This window comes from Dendrobates tinctorius, unplaced genomic scaffold, assembly GCF_039654945.1.
Source record: "Dendrobates tinctorius isolate UK_male_01 unplaced genomic scaffold, ASM3965494v1 ptg000311l, whole genome shotgun sequence".
NCBI classification, from domain to species: Eukaryota; Metazoa; Chordata; class Amphibia; order Anura; family Dendrobatidae; genus Dendrobates; species Dendrobates tinctorius.
In genome coordinates, this window is record NW_027361978.1 from 1,323,376 (window position 1) to 1,342,550 (window position 19,175).

Consider the following 19,175-nt stretch of genomic DNA (forward strand, 5'->3'; position numbering starts at 1 on the left):
TGGTGGGTAGGCCACAGAGTATTGTATAAGATACAACTAGCATAACTCTAGAGAAGTCTTAGTGGTGAAGAATCGCTAGTGATCACTGTAGATCATAGGGAAAAAGATGGAGGGGAAAGGCCGCGGATAATGGATTGAGTGCTGAGGTGCCCAGAATGGGAGGAAAAGAGAACAAATCGAAGACCAAAATTTATCGTAACATTACTACTTCTTGTCGGGGGTCATGAATATTGGGAAGATGGAAGTGGTGATCTGCGATTGATGGCAGATTTTAAATAGGATCCATCAGACCTGAAGCCAGAGGAATTTTAAAAGTGGTTTATCCACAAGACAACCACAATGACCAATGGTTATTTTGGGGTCCTGACAGTTACCATATTGCTAGATTTACACTGGGACCCCATTAACTAGAGCCAAAAGGGGGTCTGTAGAATAACACCGTCTTGTGTTCAGATCTAATTCCATCACTCTGATAGATCTACTGACGGATGACATTACTTGCTGTCACCATGACCTCATGATGATGACACTTGTCACAGCCTTGTAGCCTGGGGCTCTTGCTGTCCTCCTATACTTACCACTGTTAGGTTTCCATCCTCTGGCATGAGTTACGCAACCTGATTTCTAATTTTGAGAAGGGATATGAGGCACATCTATCATTTGTTTTATTATGCAAGAAAATAGTGCCCCAAAACCAACTTCAGAGGTGCTCATGCCATACTAGACATCTGCTGGACGCCTGTCACCAGTTTGTTGCATTTCACGTCAAGTCTGAGCCTCATACACGTCTGATCTTGTAGAGATGTTACTTGAAAGCCTCTTAGACCCTTCATGAGTTCATGACCTACAGAAAGCAGCTCACTCCTATTGTAACCCTCCAGCTACAGAGTCTTTTTGAAATAGATTCTAGAGCATCTGAAGCTTCGTTTCTTCCAAGTCTCAAAATCAAATCAACGAAAAGCATGACAGGGACTCGCTTCTCAGCAGTAGAACAGTTGCTCAAAGACACCAGAAGTTCAGAAGAAGTTAGAGGGCTACTGACATACTGTACATTTATGACATATCTATTGCTTTGACCCAATATTTGGATCTACACCTAGAACAAAACCCCTTCACGTGCCGATGTCCATGGAACGGTGGCCGGATGTGAAGCTCTTCAAGCGTGCTTTCTCAATGAATAGATTAGAAGCCATGTTTCCATTCGGATCTACACACCTCAGAGCCCCTTTTTCAAAACAGATCCCATCAATATTTGAGAAGGAAATAACCCCTCTAAGGCCGGGATCACACATGCGAGAAACTCGGGCGAGTCTCGCATCTTAATACCCAGCACTGCCGCCGACACTTGGGAGCGGAGCATGTAGCCGCATAGAAATTCAGATGCGAGACTCTCCTGAGTTTCTCCCATGTGTGATCCCGGCCTAAAGAATATTTCTAGTGAAGATTATACAGTTTATTGATATATTAACGGGGAGGGATGGCTTAGGAGAATATTTTGTTGGAGGAATTAGACAATAAACTGATCACAAAGTATCCCTATCATAGGACCCCTTGTGGTGCAGCACCACCACAGGAGAAATGAAGAATTACACTGAGACTGGATCGCCCTCGCACCCAGAGTGGCGGGGTACTCGGAGCCGGGCCCGTTGGTTTCAATGGGAGATGTCACGGTAGCTGTGACCCGGTCCGTGGCCCTGGGCGTCCATTGTAAAAGGGGAATGTTGAGCGTGTGGATGATAAAGATTAAAGTTTATTAGTGAATGATTCGTGATGCCACCTGTGGTGTTCGGCAATGTAGATGTTAGGCCAACGCTGCAGACACATCCTCTGGGACAGAGGATGTGGTGCAGCAATGATGGTATAGCCCTCCACAGGTAGGGCTGTAGTCCCAGGGCAGAGTAGATGAAGCGCTAGTGAGGAGAGCATAATGGTGCAGTGTTAAGCACAGAGATGTAGCAGTGCGGAGTGGGTTGGCGCAGGAATAAGCGGAGGACACCAGGTCATGTAGTTCCAAAGCTTTACTCACAGTCTGTTGAGCATACAGGTGCCCGCATCCGGGCCGTGTCCTCCAGGTCCGGGGCTCAGCAAACCTCCAGGCAAGATGAAGTACTCCGTTCCAACACTCCGCCAACATATGTGCCTTTTCTGAACGTCTCCCTTTTGTGCCTATAGTGAAGTACTCTCAGTACTGAGTTACTCTGGAGTTCCTCCTGTCAGATGTTCCTATGAACTCTACTTGTACGGCAGACAGCTGTAGCCTGCTTTGGGGACTCCTTGTTATTAAGTCCCGGCTCTCTCTCGTTGCTGTTGTGCCCCCAAGTCTTGTGTGGGAATGAAGTGGTGACAACTTCTATTCCTCCGGTGTCTGTCGCAGGACCATCAGTATCCATACAACCTCGGGGACTGGACCCCGGGCTTGCGCTGTGAACTTGGGAAGGGTTCTGCTCTAACCCTGATCCTTAGTCCTCCTCTCCTTACGTTCTGTACTAATCCTTTCTTCTTATGGAGAGAGTCAGGCTTTCTATCAATGTTCCTTTCCTGTGCCAGCGGACCCAGGTCACTGAGGTCAGCTGCAGCACTTCCTTCATCCATCCCACTCAGGGGATCTTCACTCTCCCTCTGACTCACCAAATCCTACCCTCTTCCCGCTCTTTTGGTGCCAACTCAGCTCCACCCGCCTCCCAGCACGCTTCGTGTTCCAAGCAGGGAGCCACCAAAGAGTGCTCTGCTGCACTACTGTGTTGTGTGGGATGTAGGTGTTGGAGTGTGGTCAGGAGTCTACATCTTACCTGAATGGTGGGGTACCACACCTCAGGAGGAGGTGCAGTACCTCTGTGGCGACTGAACTCTCAGGGGCGCCACAAGACGTTATTAAATCCTGTGGTTATTGTCAGTAAGGGCCCCGTCACACATAGCGATGCACCAGCGATCCCGACAACGATATTACCTTGTCAGGATCACTGGTGAGTCGCTACATGATCGCTGGTGAGCTGCTAAACAGGCATCTTCACCAGCGATCAGCACCAGTGACACGCGGGTAATAAGTGATGCACGTCGCTTTGTTACCCGCAGTGTACGTTAAGATACCAGCGCGCTGGTGCAGGGAGCTGGTAACCAAAGTAAACATCAGGTTTCTAAGCGCCGTGCGGCACTTAGAAACCCGATGCTCCCTGCACCAGCGCGCTGGTATCTAACGTACACATCGGTAGGTTCTAAGCGCTGTGCGCTGCGTAGAAACCCTGCGTATATCTTAGTTACCAGCTCACTGATCGCTGATCTCCCGCCTGTCACACGCAGCGATCCGTGCCGGCCAGCGAGAGACCAGCGATCAAAAAAATGTCCTGGCCATTTCAGGACGATCAGCGATACCCGGCAGGGGGGCCGGTCACTGGTCAGTGTCACACACAGCGATCTCGCTGGTGAGATCGCTGTGTGTGACGGGGGCTTCATCAGGGCCGGGAGCTCTAGGAGGTCCCAGAGTAGGACACCATTAGACACCTCCTGATGGGCTCCTGCTCTCTCTTTATGACTCCTGGTCACACACATCCTGCGCACTTTACAGTTTGAGACGAGAACGTTAACACTGCGATTAGCTTGTAATCCTCTGTGTACTAAATGCTCACAGGTTGTTGTGCAGCTAATGCCGCCTCATCTTAAAGGTGCTTGTTAAGTGTTTGATCTCTACAAAGCATGTGACAGCCTTTCATTTGTTAAAATAGTGACTACTGTAGGGGTCCAGGCTCACAGGATGCTAATTACCATCCAAACGAGGGCAAATCCTCATTCCAGGGAGTCAATGTCAGAGAAAGGCTGAGAAGGAGACGAGGTGGAAGCCGGCGCGTCCTCAATCCATACCCCCGATAAAACATGAGCACTAAGGCCGGGAGAACACGAGTACTAGGCCAGCCACAGCGCCCCCATAACAGTGATATCCACAGCGCCCCCATAACAGTGATATCCACAGCGCCCCCCATAATAACAGTGATATCCACAGCGCCCCCATAACAGTGATATCCACAGTGCCCCCATAACAGTGATATCCACAGCGCCCCCCATAATAACAGTGATATCCACAGTGCCCCCATAACAGTGATATCCACAGCGCCCCCATAACAGTGATATCCACAGCGCCCCCATAACAGTGATATCCACAGCGCCCCCATAACAGTGATATCCACAGCGCCCCCATAACAGTGATATCCACAGCGCCCCCATAACAGTGATATCCACAGCGCCCCCATAACAGTGATATCCACAGCGCCCCCATAACAGTGATATCCACAGCGCCCCCATAACAGTGATATCCACAGCGCCCCCATAACAGTGATATCCACAGTGCCCCCATAATAACAGCGATATCCACAGTGTCCCCATAACAGTGATATCCACAGCGCCCCCATAACAGTGATATCCACAGCGCCCCCATAACAGTGATATCCACAGCGCCCCCATAACAGTGATATCCACAGCGCCCCCATAACAGTGATATCCACAGCGCCCCCATAACAGTGATATCCACAGCGCCCCCATAACAGTGATATCCACAGCGCCCCCATAACAGTGATATCCACAGCGCCCCCATAACAGTGATATCCACAGTGCCCCCATAATAACAGCGATATCCACAGTGTCCCCATAACAGTGATATCCACAGCGCCCCCATAACAGTGATATCCACAGCGCCCCCATAACAGTGATATCCACAGCGCCCCCATAACAGTGATATCCACAGCGCCCCCCATAATAACAGTGATATCCACAGTGCCCCCATAACAGTGATATCCACAGCGCCCCCATAACAGTGATATCCACAGCGCCCCCATAACAGTGATATCCACAGCGCCCCCATAACAGTGATATCCACAGCGCCCCCATAACAGTGATATCCACAGCGCCCCCATAACAGTGATATCCACAGCGCCCCCATAACAGTGATATCCACAGTGCCCCCATAATAACAGCGATATCCACAGTGTCCCCATAACAGTGATATCCACAGCGCCCCCATAACAGTGATATCCACAGCGCCCCCATAACAGTGATATCCACAGCGCCCCCATAATAACAGTGATATCCACAGTGCCCCCATAATAACAGTGATATCCACAGTGCCCCCATAATAACAGTGATATCCACAGTGTCCCCATAATAACAGTGATATCCACAGTGCCCCCATAATAACAGCGATATCCACAGCGCCCCCATAACAGTGATATCCACAGTGCCCCCATAATAACAGCGATATCCACAGTGTCCCCATAACAGTGATATCCACAGCGCCCCCATAACAGTGATATCCACAGCGCCCCCATAACAGTGATATCCACAGCGCCCCCATAATAACAGTGATATCCACAGTGCCCCCATAATAACAGTGATATCCACAGTGCCCCCATAATAACAGTGATATCCACAGTGCCCCCATAATAACAGTGATATCCACAGCGCCCCCATAATAACAGTGATATCCACAGTGTCCCCCATAATAACAGTGATATCCACAGTGCCCCCATAATAACAGTGATATCCACAGTGCTCCCATAATAACAGCGATATCCACAGTGCTCCCCATAATAACAGTGATATCCACAGTGTCCCCATAACAGTGATATCCACAGTGCCCCCATAATAACAGTGATATCCACAGTGTCCCCATAACAGTGATATCCACAGTGCTCCCATAATAACAGTGATATCCACAGTGCCCCCATAATAACAGTGATATCCACAGTGCTCCCCATAATAACAGTGATATCCACAGTGCTCCCCATAATAACAGAGATATCCACAGTGCTCCCATAATAACAGTGATATCCACAGTGCTCCCATAATAACAGCGATATCCACAGTGCTCCCCATAATAACAGTGATATCCACAGTGTCCCCATAACAGTGATATCCACAGTGCCCCCATAATAACAGTGATATCCACAGTGTCCCCATAACAGTGATATCCACAGTGCTCCCATAATAACAGTGATATCCACAGTGCCCCCATAATAACAGTGATATCCACAGTGCTCCCCATAATAACAGTGATATCCACAGTGCTCCCCATAATAACAGTGATATCCACAGTGCTCCCCATAATAACAGTGATATCCACAGTGCTCCCCATAATAACAGTGATATCCACAGTGCCCCCATAATAACAGTGATATCCACAGCGCCCCCATAATAACAGTGATATCCACAGTGTCCCCCATAATAACAGTGATATCCACAGTGCCCCCATAATAACAGTGATATCCACAGTGCTCCCATAATAACAGCGATATCCACAGTGCTCCCCATAATAACAGTGATATCCACAGTGTCCCCATAACAGTGATATCCACAGTGCCCCCATAATAACAGTGATATCCACAGTGTCCCCATAACAGTGATATCCACAGTGCTCCCATAATAACAGTGATATCCACAGTGCCCCCATAATAACAGTGATATCCACAGTGCTCCCCATAATAACAGTGATATCCACAGTGCTCCCCATAATAACAGAGATATCCACAGTGTCCCCATAATAACAGTGATATCCACAGTGTCCCCATAATAACAGTGATATCCACAGTGTCCCCATAATAACAGTGAAATCCACAGTGTCCCCATAATAACAGTGATATCCACAGTGTCCCCATAATAACAGTGAAATCCACAGTGTCCCCATAATAACAGTGATATCCACAGTGTCCCCATAATAACAGTGATATCCACAGTGTCCCCATAATAACAGTGATATCCACAGTGTCCCCATAATAACAGTGATATCCACAGTGTCCCCATAATAACAGTGAAATCCACAGTGCTCCCCATAATAACAGTGATATCCACAGTGTCCCCATAATAACAGTGATATCCACAGTGTCCCCATAATAACAGTGAAATCCACAGTGTCCCCATAATAACAGTGATATCCACAGTGCTCCCCATAATAACAGTGATATCCACAGTGCCCCCATAATAACAGAGATATCCACAGTGTCCCCATAATAACAGTGATATCCACAGTGCCCCCCATAATAACAGTGATATCCACAGTGCCCCCCATAATAACAGTGATATCCACAGTGCCCCCCATAATAACAGAGATATCCACAGTGCTCCCCATAATAACAGTGATATCCACAGTGCCCCCCATAATAACAGTGATATCCACAGTGCCCCCCATAATAACAGAGATATCCACAGTGCTCCCCATAATAACAGTGATATCCACAGTGTCCCCATAATAACAGTGATATCCACAGTGTCCCCATAATAACAGTGAAATCCACAGTGTCCCCATAATAACAGTGATATCCACAGTGTCCCCATAATAACAGTGATATCCACAGTGCCCCCATAATAACAGTGATATCCACAGCGCCCCCATAACAGTGATATCCACAGCGCCCCCCATAATAACAGTGATATCCACAGTGCTCCCATAATAACAGTGATATCCACAGTGCCCCCATAATAACAGCGATATCCACAGTGCCCCCATAATAACAGTGATATCCACAGTGCCCCCCATAATAACAGTGATATCCACAGTGCTCCCCATAATAACAGCGATATCCACAGTGCCCCCATAATAACAGTGATATCCACAGTGCCCCCCATAATAACAGTGATATCCACAGTGCCCCCATAATAACAGTGATATCCACAGTGTCCCCATAATAACAGTGATATCCACAGGGTCCCCATAACAGTGATATCCACAGTGTCCCCATAATAACAGTGATATCCACAGTGCTCCCCATAATAACAGTGATATCCACAGTGCCCCCATAATAACAGTGATATCCACAGTGCCCCCATAATAACAGTGATATCCACAGTGTCCCCATAATAACAGTGATATCCACAGTGCCCCCATAAAAACAGCGATATCCACAGTGCCCCCATAATAACAGTGATATCCACAGTGCTCCCATAATAACAGTGATATCCACAGTGCTCCCATAATAACAGCGATATCCACAGTGCCCCCATAATAACAGTGATATCCACAGTGCTCCCCATAATAACAGAGATATCTACAGTGTCCCCATAACAGTGATATCCACAGTGCCCCCATAATAATAGTTATATCCACAGTGCCCCCATAATAACAGCGATATCCACAGTGTCCCATAATAGCAGTGATATCCACAGTGCCCCCATAATAACAGTGATATCCACAGTGCTCCCCATAATAACAGTGATATCCACAGTGTCCCATAATAACAGTGATATCCACAGTGTCCCCATAATAACAGCGATATCCACAGTGTCCCATAATAGCAGTGATATCCACAGTGCTCCCCATAATAACAGTGATATCCACAGTGCTCCCCATAATAACAGTGATATCCACAGTGCCCCCATAATAACAGAGATATCCACAGTGTCCCCATAATAACAGTGATATCCACAGTGCCCCCCATAATAACAGTGATATCCACAGTGCCCCCCATAATAACAGTGATATCCACAGTGCCCCCCATAATAACAGAGATATCCACAGTGCTCCCCATAATAACAGAGATATCCACAGTGTCCCCATAATAACAGTGATATCCACAGTGCCCCCCATAATAACAGTGATATCCACAGTGCCCCCCATAATAACAGCGATATCCACAGTGCCCCCCATAATAACAGCGATATCCACAGTGCCCCCATAATAACAGCGATATCCACAGTGTCCCATAATAGCAGTGATATCCACAGTGCTCCCCATAATAACAGTGATATCCACAGTGCTCCCCATAATAACAGTGATATCCACAGTGCCCCCATAATAACAGAGATATCCACAGTGTCCCCATAATAACAGTGATATCCACAGTGCCCCCCATAATAACAGTGATATCCACAGTGCCCCCCATAATAACAGTGATATCCACAGTGCCCCCCATAATAACAGAGATATCCACAGTGCTCCCCATAATAACAGTGATATCCACAGTGCCCCCCATAATAACAGTGATATCCACAGTGCCCCCCATAATAACAGAGATATCCACAGTGCTCCCCATAATAACAGTGATATCCACAGTGTCCCCATAATAACAGCGATATCCACAGTGTCCCCATAATAACAGCGAAATCCACAGTGTCCTCATAATAACAGCGATATCCACAGTGTCCCCATAATAACAGTGATATCCACAGTGCCCCCATAATAACAGTGATATCCACAGTGCCCCCCATAATAACAGTGATATCCACAGTGCCCCCCATAATAACAGTGATATCCACAGTGCCCCCCATAATAACAGAGATATCCACAGTGCTCCCCATAATAACAGTGATATCCACAGTGCCCCCCATAATAACAGTGATATCCACAGTGCCCCCCATAATAACAGAGATATCCACAGTGCTCCCCATAATAACAGTGATATCCACAGTGCCCCCATAATAACAGTGAAATCCACAGTGTCCTCATAATAACAGCGATATCCACAGTGTCCCCATAATAACAGAGATATCCACAGTGTCCCCATAATAACAGTGATATCCACAGTGCCCCCCATAATAACAGTGATATCCACAGTGCCCCCCATAATAACAGTGATATCCACAGTGCCCCCCATAATAACAGAGATATCCACAGTGCTCCCCATAATAACAGTGATATCCACAGTGCCCCCCATAATAACAGTGATATCCACAGTGCCCCCCATAATAACAGAGATATCCACAGTGCTCCCCATAATAACAGTGATATCCACAGTGTCCCCATAATAACAGTGATATCCACAGTGTCCCCATAATAACAGTGAAATCCACAGTGTCCTCATAATAACAGCGATATCCACAGTGTCCCCATAATAACAGAGATATCCACAGTGCTCCCCATAATAACAGTGATATCCACAGTGCCCCCCATAATAACAGTGATATCCACAGTGCCCCCCATAATAACAGAGATATCCACAGTGCTCCCCATAATAACAGTGATATCCACAGTGTCCCCATAATAACAGTGATATCCACAGTGTCCCCATAATAACAGTGAAATCCACAGTGTCCTCATAATAACAGTGATATCCACAGTGTCCCCATAATAACAGTGATATCCACAGTGCCCCCATAATAACAGTGATATCCACAGCGCCCCCATAACAGTGATATCCACAGCGCCCCCCATAATAACAGTGATATCCACAGTGCCCCCATAATAACAGTGATATCCACAGTGCCCCCCATAATAACAGTGATATCCACAGTGCCCCCATAATAACAGTGATATCCACAGTGTCCCCATAATAACAGTGATATCCACAGTGCCCCCATAATAATAGTGATATCCACAGTGTCCCCATAATAACAGTGATATCCACAGTGCCCCCATAATAACAGTGATATCCAAAGTGCTCCCCATAATAACAGTGATATCCACAGTGCCCCCATAATAACAGTGTTATCCACAGTGCCCCCATAATAACAGTGATATCCACAGTGTCCCCATAATAACAGTGATATCCACAGTGCCCCCATAATAACAGCGATATCCACAGTGCCCCCATAATAACAGTGATATCCACAGTGCTCCCATAATAACAGTGATATCCACAGTGCTCCCATAATAACAGCGATATCCACAGTGCCCCCATAATAACAGTGATATCCACAGTGCTCCCCATAATAACAGTGATATCCACAGTGCCCCCATAATAACAGTGATATCCACAGTGCCCCCATAATAACAGCGATATCCACAGTGCCCCCATAATAACAGCGATATCCACAGTGCTCCCATAATAACAGCGATATCCACAGTGCCCCCATAATAACAGTGATATCCACAGTGCTCCCATAATAACAGTGATATCCACAGTGTCCCCATAATAACAGTGATATCCACAGTGCCCCCATAATAACAGCGATATCCACAGTGCCCCCATAATAACAGTGATATCCACAGTGCTCCCATAATAACAGTGATATCCACAGTGCTCCCATAATAACAGCGATATCCACAGTGCCCCCATAATAACAGTGATATCCACAGTGCTCCCCATAATAACAGAGATATCTACAGTGTCCCCATAACAGTGATATCCACAGTGCCCCCATAATAATAGTTATATCCACAGTGCCCCCATAATAACAGCGATATCCACAGTGCCCCCATAATAGCAGTGATATCCACAGTGCCCCCATAATAACAGTGATATCCACAGTGTCCCCATAATAACAGTGATATCCACAGTGCCCCCATAATAACAGCGATATCCACAGTGCCCCCATAATAACAGTGATATCCACAGTGCCCCCATAATAACAGTGATATCCACAGTGCCCCCATAATAACAGTGATATCCACAGTGTCCCCATAATAACAGTGATATCCACAGTGTCCCCATAATAACAGTGATATCCACAGTGCCCCCATAATAACAGCGATATCCACAGTGCCCCCATAATAACAGTGATATCCACAGTGCTCCCCATAATAACAGTGATATCCACAGTGTCCCCATAATAACAGCGATATCCACAGTGTCCCCATAATAACAGTGATATCCACAGTGCCCCCATAATAACAGTGATATCCACAGTGCTCCCATAATAACAGTGATATCCACAGTGTCCCCATAATAACAGTGATATCCACAGTGCCCCCATAATAACAGCGATATCCACAGTGCCCCCATAATAACAGTGATATCCACAGTGCTCCCATAATAACAGTGATATCCACAGTGCTCCCATAATAACAGCGATATCCACAGTGCCCCCATAATAACAGTGATATCCACAGTGCTCCCCATAATAACAGAGATATCTACAGTGTCCCCATAACAGTGATATCCACAGTGCCCCCATAATAATAGTTATATCCACAGTGCCCCCATAATAACAGCGATATCCACAGTGCCCCCATAATAGCAGTGATATCCACAGTGCCCCCATAATAACAGTGATATCCACAGTGTCCCCATAATAACAGTGATATCCACAGTGCCCCCATAATAACAGCGATATCCACAGTGCTCCCATAATAACAGTGATATCCACAGTGCCCCCATAATAACAGTGATATCCACAGTGCTCCCATAATAACAGCGATATCCACAGTGCCCCCATAATAACAGTGATATCCACAGTGCTCCCCATAATAACAGTGATATCCACAGTGCCCCCATAATAACAGTGATATCCACAGTGCCCCCATAATAACAGCGATATCCACAGTGCCCCCATAATAACAGCGATATCCACAGTGCTCCCATAATAACAGCGATATCCACAGTGCTCCCATAATAACAGCGATATCCACAGTGCCCCCATAATAACAGTGATATCCACAGTGCTCCCCATAATAACAGTGATATCCACAGTGCCCCCATAATAACAGTGATATCCACAGTGCTCCCCATAATAACAGTGATATCCACAGTGTCCCCATAATAACAGTGATATCCACAGTGTCCCCATAATAACAGTGATATCCACAGTGCCCCCCATAATAACAGTGATATCCACAGTGTCCCCATAATAACAGTGATATCCACAGTGCCCCCATAATAACAGTGATATCCACAGTGCCCCCATAACAGTGATATCCACAGCGCCCCCATAACAGTGATATCCACAGCGCCCCCATAACAGTGATATCCACAGCGCCCCCATAATAACAGTGATATCCACAGTGTCCCCATAATAACAGTGATATCCACAGTGCCCCCCATAATAACAGTGATATCCACAGTGCCCCCATAATAACAGTGATATCCACAGTGCCCCCATAATAACAGTGATATCCACAGTGCCCCCATAATAACAGCGATATCCACAGTGCCCCCATAATAACAGCGATATCCACAGTGTCCCCATAATAACAGTGATATCCACAGTGCCCCCATAACAGTGATATCCACAGCGCCCCCATAACAGTGATATCCACAGCGCCCCCATAACAGTGATATCCACAGCGCCCCCATAATAACAGTGATATCCACAGTGCCCCCATAATAACAGTGATATCCACAGTGCCCCCATAATAACAGCGATATCCACAGTGCCCCCATAATAACAGCGATATCCACAGTGCCCCCATAATAACAGTGATATCCACAGCGCCCCCATAACAGTGATATCCACAGTGTCCCCCATAATAACAGTGATATCCACAGTGTCCCCATAATAACAGCGATATCCACAGTGCCCCATAATAACAGTGATATCCACAGTGCCCCCATAATAACAGTGATATCCACAGTGCCCCATAATAACAGTGATATCCACAGTGCCCCGTAATAACAGTGATATCCACAGTGCGCCCATAATAACAGCGATATCCACAGTGTCCCCATAATAACAGTGATATCCACAGTGCCCCCATAATAACAGTGATATCCACAGTGCCCCCCATAATAACAGTGATATCCACAGTGCCCCATAATAACAGTGATATCCACAGTGTCCCCATAATAACAGTGATATCCACAGTGCCCCCATAATAACAGCGATATCCACAGTGTCCCCATAATAACAGTGATATCCACAGTGCCCCCCATAATAACAGTGATATCCACAGTGCTCCCCATAATAACAGTGATATCCACAGTGCTCCCATAATAACAGTGATATCCACAGTGCCCCATAATAACAGTGATATCCACAGTGCCCCATAATAACAGTGATATCCACAGTGCTCCCATAATAACAGTGATATCCACAGTGCTCCCATAATAACAGTGATATCCACAGTGCCCCATAATAACAGTGATATCCACAGTGCCCCATAATAACAGTGATATCCACAGTGCCCCATAATAACAGTGATATCCACAGTGTCCCCATAATAACAGTGATATCCACAGTGCCCCCCATAATAACAGTGATATCCACAGTGCCCCCCATAATAACAGTGATATCCACAGTGCCCCATAATAACAGTGATATCCACAGTGTCCCCATAATAACAGTGATATCCACAGTGTCCCCATAATAACAGTGATATCCACAGTGCCCCCCATAATAACAGTGATATCCACAGTGCCCCATAATAACAGTGATATCCACAGTGCCCCATAATAACAGTGATATCCACAGTGCTCCCATAATAACAGTGATATCCACAGTGCTCCCATAATAACAGTGATATCCACAGTGCCCCATAATAACAGTGATATCCACAGTGCCCCATAATAACAGTGATATCCACAGTGCCCCATAATAACAGTGATATCCACAGTGTCCCCATAATAACAGTGATATCCACAGTGCCCCCCATAATAACAGTGATATCCACAGTTCCCCATAATAACAGTGATATCCACAGTGCCCCATAATAACAGTGATATCCACAGTGTCCCCATAATAACAGTGATATCCACAGTGTCCCCATAATAACAGTGATATCCACAGTGCCCCCATAATAACAGCGATATCCACAGTGCCCCCATAACAGCGATATCCACAGTGCCCCCCATAATAACAGTGATATCCACAGTGCCCCCCATAATAACAGTGATATCCACAGTGCCCCCCATAATAACAGTGATATCCACAGCGCCCCCATAACAGTGATATCCACAGCGCCCCCCATAATAACAGTGATATCCACAGTGCCCCCATAACAGTGATATCCACAGCGCCCCCATAACAGTGATATCCACAGCGCCCCCATAACAGCGATATCCACAGTGCACCCATAATAACAGCGATATCCACAGTGTCCCCATAACAGTGATATCCACAGCGCCCCCATAACAGTGATATCCACAGCGCCCCCATAACAGTGATATCCACAGCGCCCCCCCATAATAACAGTGATATCCACAGTGTCCCCATAATAACAGTGATATCCACAGTGCTCCCCATAATAACAGTGATATCCACAGTGCCCCCATAACAGTGATATCCACAGCACCCCCATAACAGTGATATCCACAGCGCCCCCCATAATAACAGTGATATCCACAGTGTCCCCATAATAACAGTGATATCCACAGTGTCCCCATAACAGTGATATCCACAGTGCCCCCATAATAACAGTGATATCCACAGTGTCCCCATAACAGTGATATCCACAGTGCCCCCATAATAACAGTGATATCCACAGCGCCCCCATAACAGTGATATCCACAGTGCCCCCATAATAACAGTGATATCCACAGTGTCCCCATAATAACAGTGATATCCACAGTGTCCCCATAACAGTGATATCCACAGTGTCCCCATAATAACAGTGATATCCACAGTGCTCCCCATAATAACAGTGATATCCACAGTGCCCCCATAATAGCAGTGATGTCCACAGTGCCCCCATAATAACAGCGATATCCACAGTGCCCCATAATAACAGTGATATCCACAGTGTCCCCATAATAACAGTGATATCCACAGTGCCCCATAATAACAGTGATATCCACAGTGCCCCGTAATAACAGTGATATCCACAGTGCCCCCATAATAACAGCGATATCCACAGTGTCCCCATAATAACAGTGATATCCACAGTGCCCCCCATAATAACAGTGATATCCACAGTGCCCCATAATAACAGTGATATCCACAGTGCCCCCATAATAACAGTGATATCCACAGTGCCCCCCATAATAACAGTGATATCCACAGTGTCCCCATAATAACAGTGATATCCACAGTGCCCCATAATAACAGTGATATCCACAGTGCCCCCATAATAACAGTGATATCCACAGTGCCCCCATAATAACAGTGATATCCACAGTGTCTCCATAATAACAGTGATATCCACAGTGCCCCATAATAACAGTGATATCCACAGTGCCCCCCATAATAACAGTGATATCCACAGTGCCCCATAATAACAGTGATATCCACAGTGCCCCATAATAACAGTGATATCCACAGTGCCCCATAATAACAGTGATATCCACAGTGCCCCCCATAATAACAGTGATATCCACAGTGCCCCATAATAACAGTGATATCCACAGTGCCCCCATAATAACAGTGATATCCACAGTGCCCCCCATAATAACAGTGATATCCACAGTGTCCCCATAATAACAGTGATATCCACAGTGCCCCATAATAACAGTGATATCCACAGTGCCCCCATAATAACAGTGATATCCACAGTGCCCCCCATAATAACAGTGATATCCACAGTGTCTCCATAATAACAGTGATATCCACAGTGCCCCATAATAACAGTGATATCCACAGTGCCCCCCATAATAACAGTGATATCCACAGTGCCCCATAATAACAGTGATATCCACAGTGCCCCATAATAACAGTGATATCCACAGTGCCCCCCATAATAACAGTGATATCCACAGTGCCCCCATAATAACAGTGATATCCACAGTGTCCCCATAATAACAGTGATATCCACAGTGTCCCCATAATAACAGTGATATCCACAGTGCCCCCATAATAACAGTGATATCCACAGTGCCCCCATAATAACAGTGATATCCACAGTGCTCCCCATAATAACAGTGATATCCACAGTGTCCCCATAATAACAGTGATATCCACAGTGCCCCCATAATAATTATTATTATTATTATTTATTGTTATAGCGCCATTTATTCCATGGCGCTTTACATGTGAGGAGGGGTATACATAAAAACAAGTACAATAATCTTAAACAATACAAGTCATAACTGGTACAGGAGGAGAGAGGACCCTGCCCGCGAGGGCTCACAATCTTCAAGGGATGGGTGGTAATACAGTAGGCGAGGGTAGAGCTGGTCGTGCAGCGGTTTGGTCGATCGGTGGTTACTGCAGGTTATAGGCTTGTCGGAAGAGGTGGGTCTTCAGGCTCTTTTTGAAGGTTTCGATGGTAGGTGAGAGTCTGATATGATGTGGTAGAGAGTTCCAGAGTAGGGGTGATGCGCGAGAGAAATCTTGTATGCGATTGTGGGAAGAGGAGATAAGAGGGGAGTAGAGAAGGAGATCTTGTGAGGATCGGAGGTTGCGTGCAGGAAAGTACCGGGAGACGAGGTCACAGATGTATGGAGGAGACAAGTTGTGGATGGCTTTGTATGTCATGGTTAGGGTTTTGTAATGGAGTCTCTGGGCAATTGGGAGCCAGTGAAGGGATTGACAGAGGGGAGAAGCTGGGGAATAGCGGGGGGACAGGTGGATTAGTCGGGCAGCAGAGTTTAGAATAGATTGGAGGGGTGCGAGAGTGTTTGAGGGGAGGCCACAGAGCATGAGGTTGCAGTAGTCAAGGCGAGAGATGATGAGGGCATGGACTAGGGTTTTTGCAGATTCTTGGGTGAGGAATGAACGGATGCGTGAAATATTTTTGAGTTGAAGTCGGCATGAAGTGGAAAGGGTTTGGATATGTGGTTTGAAGGAGAGATCAGCGTCAAGGATTACTCCGAGGCAGCGAGCTTGTGGGACTGGGGAGAGTGGGCAGTCATTTACTGTAATTGATAGGTTCGTAGGGGGGGTCGCGTGAGATGGGGGAAAGATGATGAATTCTGTTTTGTCCATGTTGAGTTTCAGATATCTAGTGGAGAAGAAGGATGAAATAGTGGACAGACATTGAGGGATTCTGGTTAGTAGGGAGGTGATATCTGGTCCAGAGATGTAGATCTGTGTGTCATCAGCATAAAGATGATACTGAAAGCCATGAGATTCTATGAGCTGTCCCAGGCCAAAGGTGTAAATAGAGAACAGCAGGGGCCCAAGGACTGAACCTTGTGGGACTCCGACAGATAGGGGGCGAGGTGAGGAGGTGGTGTGTGAGTGGGAGACGCTGAATGTCCGGTCTGTTAGGTATGATGAGATCCAGGAGAGGGCCAAGTCTGTGATGCCGAGGGATGAGAGGGTCTGTAATAATAGGGAATGGTCCACTGTGTCAAAGGCAGCCGACAGGTCCAGGAGGAGGAGGACAGAGTAGTGTCGCTTGCTCTTGGCAGTTAAGAGGTCATTGGTGACCTTAGTAAGGGCAGTTTCAGTGGAGTGGTGTGACCGGAAGCCAGATTGTAAGCGGTCGAAGAGGGAGCAAGAAGAGAGATGGGAGGACAGTTCAAGGTAGACGTGTTGTTCCAGTAGCTTGGAGGCGTATGGGAGAAGTGATATAGGGCGATAGCTAGATACAGAGGATGGGTCAAGAGAGGGCTTTTTGAGGATAGGTGTGATGGAGGCATGTTTAAAGCTTGAGGGGAAAACACCAGTTGTTAGTGATAGGTTGAAGAGATAATAACAGTGATATCCACAGTGCTCCCCATAATAACAGTGATATCCACAGTGCCCCCATAATAACAGTGATATCCACAGTGTCCCCATAATAACAGTGATATCCACAGTGCTCCCATAATAACAGTGATATCCACAGTGCTCCCCATAATAACAGCGATATCCACAGTGCCCCCCATAATAACAGTGATATCCACAGTGCCCCCATAATAACAGTGATATCCACAGTGCTCCCATAACAGCGATATCCACAGTGCCCCCCATAATAACAGTGATATCCACAGTGCCCCCATAATAACAGTGATATCCACAGTGCCCCCCATAATAACAGTGATATCCACAGTGTCCCCATAATAACAGTGATATCCACAGTGCCCCCCATAATAACAGTGATATCCACAGTGTCCCCATAATAACAGTGATATCCACAGTGCCCCCATAATAACAGTGATATCCACAGTGCCCCCATAACAGTGATATCCACAGCGCCCCCATAACAGTGATATCCACAGCGCCCCCATAACAGTGATATCCACAGCGCCCCCATAATAACAGTGATATCCACAGTGCCCCCCATAATAACAGTGATATCCACAGTGCCCCCATAATAACAGTGATATCCACAGTGCCCCCATAATAACAGTGATATCCACAGTGCCCCCCATAATAACAGTGATATCCACAGTGCCCCCATAATAACAGTGATATCCACAGTGCCCCCATAATAACAGCGATATCCACAGTGCCCCCATAATAACAGCGATATCCACAGTGTCCCCATAATAACAGTGATATCCACAGTGCCCCCATAACAGTGATATCCACAGCGCCCCCATAACAGTGATATCCACAGCGCCCCCATAACAGTGATATCCACAGTGCCCCCATAATAACAGTGATATCCACAGTGTCCCCATAATAACAGTGATATCCACAGTGCCCCCATAATAACAGTGATATCCACAGTGCCCCCATAATAACAGCGATATCCACAGTGCCCCCATAATAACAGTGATATCCACAGCGCCCCCATAACAGTG